General features: G+C 37.4%; 1 pseudogene; it reads left to right on the forward strand.

The window, feature by feature from the left end:
- The first annotated feature begins 2536 nt into the window (after positions 1 to 2536).
- Positions 2537 to 3760, forward strand: LOC124077519 (E3 ubiquitin-protein ligase SH3RF1-like; annotated as a pseudogene).
- The last annotated feature ends 5085 nt before the right edge of the window (positions 3761 to 8845 follow it).

Here is an 8845-nt window from a genome sequence, read left to right on the forward strand (position 1 = left end):
AATACAAACTAGGGCTGAGGATGTGGCTCAGTGTTCAAGTGCCCTTGAGTTAAATCCCTGGTACCCCCCACCACCACCACCAAATGAAAAGATTAATGTTTCCTTTCTGACACGTTACCCTATGAAATGGGAATCTTCATTCCAGAGAATCTACTGTGCAAAATTTACTGAGACATGTCAATTTGCTTGACAAAAAGATTCACCATCATAGTACCATAAGAATTTGAAGGAGACATCAAAAAACTCAAGGAGAAATGCTATGGGCATCCAGGGAGTCCGGAAGATGTTTCCTATGAGTTCCAGCAGAATCCATGGATCAAATACAACCAGTAAACACTCTCATAACTAAAATTATCGTTACAGTGGGAAAAAATATCCCTCTTGGTAAACATCACTGGACCACACCAGGGGTCCTCCAGGAGCCCCACAAATAACTCAGACCACCACAACCTGCAGCACTATGTCTTTACTCTGACTGACTGGTACTCATACCAAGGCAGTTGTAAAATATTTGAATATCACTCCTAGGTATCATCAAAACTGCTTCTTAGGTAAGAAACTTTCTCCCCATTAAAATTTTAGACACTTTTCCCTTGAGCTACTTGACAGTGTTTTCTACCTAAAAAATACCAGCAGCTGAAAATAAGATCTAACTCCATGAAATGCATCTCTTCCCTAGAGGAGATTTTCACCAAATTATGTATGATAAAATTTAATTTAGAATTCATACACATCCTGATTAAAGTTTTAAGCTGTGACACTAAATTTTTTTAAACTAAAGAGATATAATATTTCCTTGTGGATGGTGCAAAACTATAAGTTACAACATAATTAACCATTCATTGTTTTGGAACCATGTATTACTAATCCATTTACTCATCCCAACTAGGATAACAACTCAACCATAAAAGCTATGCAGAGATCATTAATGAAAAAGAAAAAAAATTGGCTCTATTCCTGGAAATACTCGAGTTTATTAAACTACACAACTGTGTAGCACTTATAATGCTCCTAAAAATTATAGAGAAGACCCAAAAAGATGACCATTTATCCTTCTGCTTAACATTAAACTGGATGCATTGGTTAAAAATGGGCACTACCCACTCAGTAAGAGCTTGTCACATGGAAAATAATTAAAACCATCATATAAATTTTTGAAGGAAAACATCTGAATTTGTAGACAGAAATAAAAGTCTTAATTTTCAAAAGAAAATGATTAGCTATTTGCAAATTTACAATTCACTAAAGCCATATCACCGTGATTTCATAACCTAAAGTAAGTAACAGTGCCATGAAATTTTACTTGACAAAGAACAGCTTAGAACATAGCCACGCAGTTAAAGTTATGACAATAAATAATGATCAATAAGAAAAATCCATGCACAAAACAATTGGTCAAAACAGGAGCAGTCAGAGCTCTAAAGATGCAGGGAGACATCTGTGCCCAAGATGCCCAAGAAAGGATGCTTCCATGAGCACAAGAGGCAGCCACACAGATCACATTCCACTTGAATTTCTGTTTTTAAGTTAAAGATCTGATAGGGTGGCTAGGTAAAGCAGAAGGTCAACCCCAAAGGATTCACAAGTGAAAGCCATTGACTTATCTCTGCACACATGATTTTCAATACCTGTAAGAGACACTGTCCCATAGCACTTGAGCACATTAAAATACTGAAGCCTAAAGTGTACTTGCTCCTTCCAACTTCTTCACCATGTTAGCCAGCATTTCCTGCAAGGTCTGCAACCAGAGGGACTACTCCAGCCCAAAACTCTAGATGGACAGGTCCTGGGGCACACTCTGCAAGAAAAGGGGGAGAGTTGTGAATATGTCACCAGTGTCAAGCATCCAGACCCCATCTACCTTGGTGTCTGACCTTCAGCTGCTTCACAGAAAGAGTGAAGGTCCTTGCTACCTCTGCACTGGCAGCTGCCCATCACCACAAGTCACTGTCATTACTGCTTTTGTTACATAGATTATTAAAATCAGGGTAACAAGTTCTGCCATGTTCTGAAGTGTGTATCTTGACACGCACTGCATTGGAGCTTTGTCTGTAATGCCTGTGGTTCCCTACAACAGGGACTATGATTACCACCAGAGAAAAAAAAAGCAGAGAAGTTAGGTCCTTTTTCCAAAGTCACACTGACACAAAATATTCAAGCCAGGATAGAAATTTGTACTATCCCATCTCTCATGTATTGGTTTTTAACCCACCAAGCATTTGATTGATTTAAACAATAACATTTAAGGCTGGGCAAGTGGGAGTCAGTGACATCTGTGTAATGTGTCTGCACAGAGAGGGGGGCAGCAGAGATGAGGGTATCCAGAGGCCACTGTGCCTGCTTTAGAGAAACAGGGATCAGAAGGCAAGGCTGGATGGAATCTGCATTGGCCAGGGCCACCACTGTAGGATCAGGAACAAGGAGGAGGAGCCAAGATGCAAGAGCAAATTATGACATGGATGTTACACAAATCATTATAAGAGCTGCACACAACTATGAACATTTCTAAAGCCTTTTCTCATTAATGTACATCAAGATGGATGAATCTGTCTCCTTGGATCTTTTGGAGTGTCCTGAGTGCTTCCGCAAAAGTCTTGTCTTGCCAGCATAGGTTTTGCAAAGCATGTTTGCTGGGATCGTAAGTTCCCTCAGTTGTTCCAAGTGGAGGACTCTTGTTGGCTCCCATGATGAGCTTCCAGGTAACATCCTGCTGGTCAGGCTTCTGGATGGCATCAATCATAGGCCTTGGAAACCTAGCCAGTGAGGGCAGTGGAACCAATTGAACAAATGCATTAAGGATTCAGGGCAGCACTATGGCTAATTGTAGTGCAAAAGATCTGTAGAGCTCCCAGTGCGGATGGCAGACTTGGGTGCAAGGCTGGAGGCCCCAGTGAGGGGTACCTTTACCATGTCCTAACATATTACAAAACTATGAATAAAAGGAGCCTGGAGACTTTAAATTCAGCAAATGATGTCACATTTTTTGATGACACGTTGTTGAAAACTCGTTCCACAGGATAAGTCAATGGGATCCATAGCTTTTTCCCAACAAACTTAGTTCAGATTATTAAACCACGGCCTCAGCCCCCACCTCAGTACAAAGCACTATATGACTTTGAAGTGAAAGACAAAAAAGCAGCAGATAATGACTGCCTTCCGTTTGTTAAGGATGATGTTCTGACTGTGATCCAAAGAGTGGATGTAAGCTGTGCTGAAGGAATGTTGGCAGAATAAATAAGAATATTTCTAATTTCCTACATTGAGTTTAACTTGGATGCTAAGCAGCTGACAGAATGGGATAAGCCTCCCATGCCAGGAGTTGATGCTAAAACATGTACATCAGCAGCAGCCCACAGTAGCACTGCCCCAAAGCACTCCTGACACCAAAAAGAACACCAAAAATCCCCACTCCTTCACTTCCCTCACCATGGCAAACAAGTCCTTTCACGCATCCCACAACTGCCACTCCATGGAGATTAGCGCTCCTATCCTCATCAGCTCCACCAATCCTCAGCTGCCACAAGGTTCAGAGAACTTTCTGAGCCTTCCTTCAGTGCCCCTTCTCAGATTCAAGTGAGTACTGCCATGTTCATTGTGACCCCACACCCAAGCAGCCCAGTGTCAACTGGCCCCTTATTCACTTTCCCATTAGATGTCCCCACTCCAGATGCCCATGGGACTATGAAACCTCCCTTTCCAGCACTCCCTTTTCCTGGCTACCACTGTCCTCTCATGTCCATCCTGCCAGGTGCTGTGCTGATTCTGCTGGAATGGTATCCTGTCTCATGGCAAAATCCACTGCTCACAGGTTAGAAGATTGAATATTATGAAGATATTAGTTCTCCCCAAATTTATCTACATATTTGATGCCATCTCATTACAAATTCTTGCAGTCAGTTTTGTGGAAAGGGGTATGTTAATTATCATATATTAATTTCCAAAATTTAAGCAGGTATACAACATCTCAGAACCTTGGATAATAGTATGGTAAAAGTAATTAGGAAGGGATGAATTTTGAGTATCAATTATTCCTGATTTTTAATTGATGCACTTAACTTTTAATAATGGTAGTGTTTAACAATGATTTGCAAAATTTATAAAACTAATCCCATCAATAAATAAATGAGGGCTGACTTTAGCAAACCAATGATTCCAGGTATCCAGAGAAGTTTAGGTATCTATGATTTTCTTACCAGCCATTCTTAAGTACTAGAAGAATATTAGCACAATTAAAAAAAAATAATAAAGGAAAATAAAATGAAAGAAACTTCAGCCGCTGCCCCAGAATATATAATTTGATTTTCAAGAGTAAGCAGGTTTTTGAAGTTATAAATAGGTCAAATTTTTTTACTACAAGGCTGGCTCTCCATACATAATATATGTAAAGTCTATGGATTTAGATCTGGAGAAAACTTCATATAATGTTCTGCAAGTCATTTAAGAAAAGGAGGGTCATGAAGTGTTCACGCTTCCTTTAAAACAATATACATTTTGCCCAAAATCTACTCCTCTGGCCCCAGATTGTAAGTCGACCATTGAAGTTGCAAATTGCAGACAAAGTTGATTTATAATGAAAGTAATCTCAAAAGACTAGAAATTTGTTTACCCATTACATCATAACAAGTACAGAACCCTTTTATCCATCAGATAAATGTTGGTTGATGAATGAAAACTAACAAGCCATTAGTTTTCAATATGCCTTCAGGAGAGCCCTAGAAATGCGACTATGCTGCAGTCTTGCAGGAGGTTTCCTTCTACCTATTATTCTCTAAGGTTGACAATAGCACAAATTCCCTAAATTTTAATTGATGGACAGCAGCCTGTGTCTTGTGCTTTCCGTAAGTGCCAGTTTCTGAGGTGTCAGATTGTATATATGGAAAGAAAAGCCCCCTGGCTAACACAGGAGCAGTAAGAGCTATTTTGTTCCGTAAATATTTTTGGACATGGAATATAATAAAGAATGATGATTTGACTGAAGATGGATTTAAAAGGAGCAGTATATAAATAAGAAAAAGTCTAATAAAAGTGATGATTATCTCACTGCTCTGAATGATTGGAGAAATGAATCCTATTTTAAACCAAAGATAATACTCTGAAAAGGCCAAATTTTAGGTTAATATGAATCTATAGTTTGCTTCTTGCATGCACTTGTCTTCAACATATTTACAGAACACACCTGCTTTGTTGTGTGACCCTCTGGCTGAGTCCTCATTCCTCACGTTTCCAGATCTGACAGACCTGTAACACCCCAAGTTACTGAGGTCAACATGAGGATCCTAAGTCAATGAAAATAAATCTCTTGTTCACATTCTGCAATTAAAAACAAGTTAAAAGAAAGGGATTCTTAACCTAGGGTAACACCTTTTTGAAAAGTCAAGAGGCTGTGCTACATGATTTCAATTTTAAACTATCATCTTGATATGTTTAGGGCTTTAATTTATGGAACAATCAGGCAATCTTTATATTTAACTTTAAATACCTGAATATTAAAAATCACCGTAGATGAACATTTAAGGGGGAGTTTCAGTGAAACTTCTGAACAACTTGTGACTTTTATTTTACAGCAATGATTTGTAAAAAAATGATATGATGTAATCCTAGAGTATAATGTAGGGACACAAAAACAACTGTCAAGAATTAGGCAGAGATTACATTTAATCAATTTTTGCAGACTAAAAGTAATAAGTATTAAATTAATCAACACAGCTTAATTAAAGCTCTATGTGTAACATTTTTTTTTATTAGACTTGTTATTAATGGACCTTTAAATGATACCACAACTTGAACTCTGGGTTAAATCTAGATAATGAACCACTGGTGCCAAACAAAAAAAAGAACAAACCCTACTTTAATAGCCCTTTGTTTCCATGGGCCTTTTCCTGTTGTGCAGAGTGAAGACAAAGAAGACTCCCTCCTTCCTTCCCAGGGTTATCTACATTGTTGGCAAGATATCATATTGAAAGCTGCTGAAATCACTAAAGCAAAATCCTGAAAAAAGTAAAAGTGCAGTAGCTAAGGCTGATAATGATAAAATAATTTTCGTTGTCTTCAAAGATACTTTTTTCAAACTGGTGCTTCTTGTGTTTTTTATTTAAATGTCACCGTAATATACAATCATATGCCACCTAATATTTTGGTAAACCAAAGACTACATATATAATAGCATGTACCACATAGCTGAGCATGCAGTAGGCTATACCATGTAAGTTCCAAGATGTGTGCACAATGATGAAACCACCTAAGATGCTTTTCTCAGAGGTATCCCTGTTGTTAAGGGCATGACTGTATATTTAAGGATGCTCCAGTATATGGTGGTAAAGACTTACCTGAACATGTCTCCCAATCCCTTCAGCATTCCCTTATTGGCTTTCTTTTTCTCTTTTTTTCCTTCTCTTTTCCAGTTTTGTTTTTTTTCCTATCAGTATGGTCCCCCTTCTCTTGGTTCCCATTCATTTGTCTCTCCAGAGAGTGTAAAGACAGATAACTGGCTGTGGATATAGATTCTTTTCCTGATTGTGAACTTTATTCTCTGTCTTCTTCCACTGGATAATAAAATAAAATAAAAATAAGAAATATGGTGAATCACAGCCACAAAAATAAGTAAGCAAAAAATTGAGAACTTTAATTTTCCACATTTTCTACAGCAAAATGGTCCTGCTCAACTTGGATGGCAACACTCTTTAATGTTGTGTAGAATTAGAAGGAAATATGTGATGGAGCTGGGGTTGTGGCTCAGTAGTAGAGCGCTCACCTTGCACATGAAGGGTGCTGGGTTCAATCCTCAGCGCCACATAAAAATTAAATAAATGTATTGTGTCCAACTACAACCCAAACAAAACAACGACAACTATAAATATATATATATATATATATATATATATATATATATATATATACACATACATATGACCTTCTTGCCACCAACATTGCTACTTGCCTTCCCTTCCCCCAGTGACACATCTCAAATCCATGGTCACAAAACTCATAATACTTTTACTTGAAATTCTTCAAAAACTTGTAAAGTCCCTTAGAATAAAATGTAAACAATTAAACGATTCACCTTAGACTATGATCTTCTCTCTACATTCATTGGAAACTCATTCCTCACTATGATCTTACAGATACTGTATACAACATCTTAACAGAGCTGGGAATTACAGAAATCCAGGGATGGACCCCATTCCATATGCTACATATAGCCCCTCTTCACCCAGTTGAAGACTCTCAAACAGGAATGCTGGACTGAAACAATATCTCTCTGAGAAACCTTCTCCACTTCTGCATCTACTTTCTTCTCCACCTGAATTCCACACAGGGTGGGTGGCCCACACTTTGATGCCATAAAGACCTGTACATTATCATTACACTCAACCACACAGCTTATCACAAGTTGGTTAGAACTGGATTGGATTGCTCCTGGACCCTCAGGATCTTACAGCAAAAATATCAGACTATAGGTGCCCTGTCTCATTAATACATGCTTAAATATTTAAGTAGTATTTGTATAATGGGATCTCACATTTGGAAAACTGTTTAGATATTCCAGAAAATCACAGGATTGCAAATCAAAAAAGATGTCTTCTCATAGTGCTTTGGGTCAAATATTTAAATACTTTACTCTTAAAAAAGGTTTTTATAAATAAGAATTCTATAATTCACACACTTTAGATATGATTTTCATGCACTTTTGCTGAAGTTACTTTTAATGTGGAAAAAAGAAATTTAACAAAGAGTTTTCGCTACTTCACATGCACACACCCATGGTATATTCACAAATTTCCTAAACACAAATCAAAGCTCCTTTTCTTAAAGTGAAGTCTTAAAGTTTAAAAATACAAGTTAGCAAAAAATTATTTATTTTTTTTTTATACTGGGGATTTAACTCAGGGGTACTCAGCTTCTGAGCCACATCCCAGCACTATTTTGTATTTTATTCAGAGACAAGGTCTCACTGAGTTGCTTAGTGCCTCCCAGCTTCTAAGGCTGGATTTGAACTAAGAATCCTCCTGTATCAACCTCTCTAGCTACTGGGATTACAAGCATGGGCCACCTTCCCAATATTGTACATTTTTGTTGTTATTTTGTTTCTTTTTCTTTTTCTTTTCTTTTCTTTTTTTTTTTTTTGCATTTCAAAACATTCAACTAACTGTTAAAAGGATTAAATAAAGGGAACAATTCATAAAGTACTTTGACTTTGGAATGTATATCTTGAATTTTTTTCATAGTAGTTTTATTTTAATACAAATGGATCCTGGTTTTGATAAAATTAAACGTAGGGGCTGGGGATGTGGCTCAAGTGGAGCTAGCTCACCTGGTATGCGTGCGGCCTGTGTTGCATCCACAGCACCACATACAAATAACGATGTTGTGTTTGTCGAAAACTAAAAAAAAAAAAAAAACAATCTATATATATTAAAATTCTCTCTCTCTCTCTCTCTCTCTCTCTCAAAATGTTTTAGAGCAATGCTTTTTTACCTCCTGAGAGAAGTATATGAAAAAAAGGCAAGCTACTCAAAAGAAATATGTCCATCTTTGCAAGATAAAGTTTTTTTTTTCATTTAAAGTTCTAAATATGATGTACCTTAAAATCAACAGTTACAATTAATAGGAGATGTTTGGTTCTGTTATGTTTCATCAAATCAAATAAAAAAAATATTACTCCATGCATTTTTTTGGTTACAACAGAAGTGATTCATTGTGTGGAATACAGAAGCTGCTTGCTGAGAGCCAGGCTGGGTGTATAATTTGCATAGAAAATGGAGCAGATTATACATGCCCTGAACTGTGAAACACAAGTAGGGACTCAGAGATAAGGGGTCCTAGAATATAAAGTTCCATTTCAATC

Source organism: Marmota monax, unplaced genomic scaffold (assembly GCF_021218885.2).
Source record: "Marmota monax isolate L192 unplaced genomic scaffold, Marmota_monax_Labrador192_F-V1.1 WCK01_AAM20220418_F8-fsc01579, whole genome shotgun sequence".
NCBI lineage: Eukaryota > Metazoa > Chordata > Mammalia > Rodentia > Sciuridae > Marmota > Marmota monax.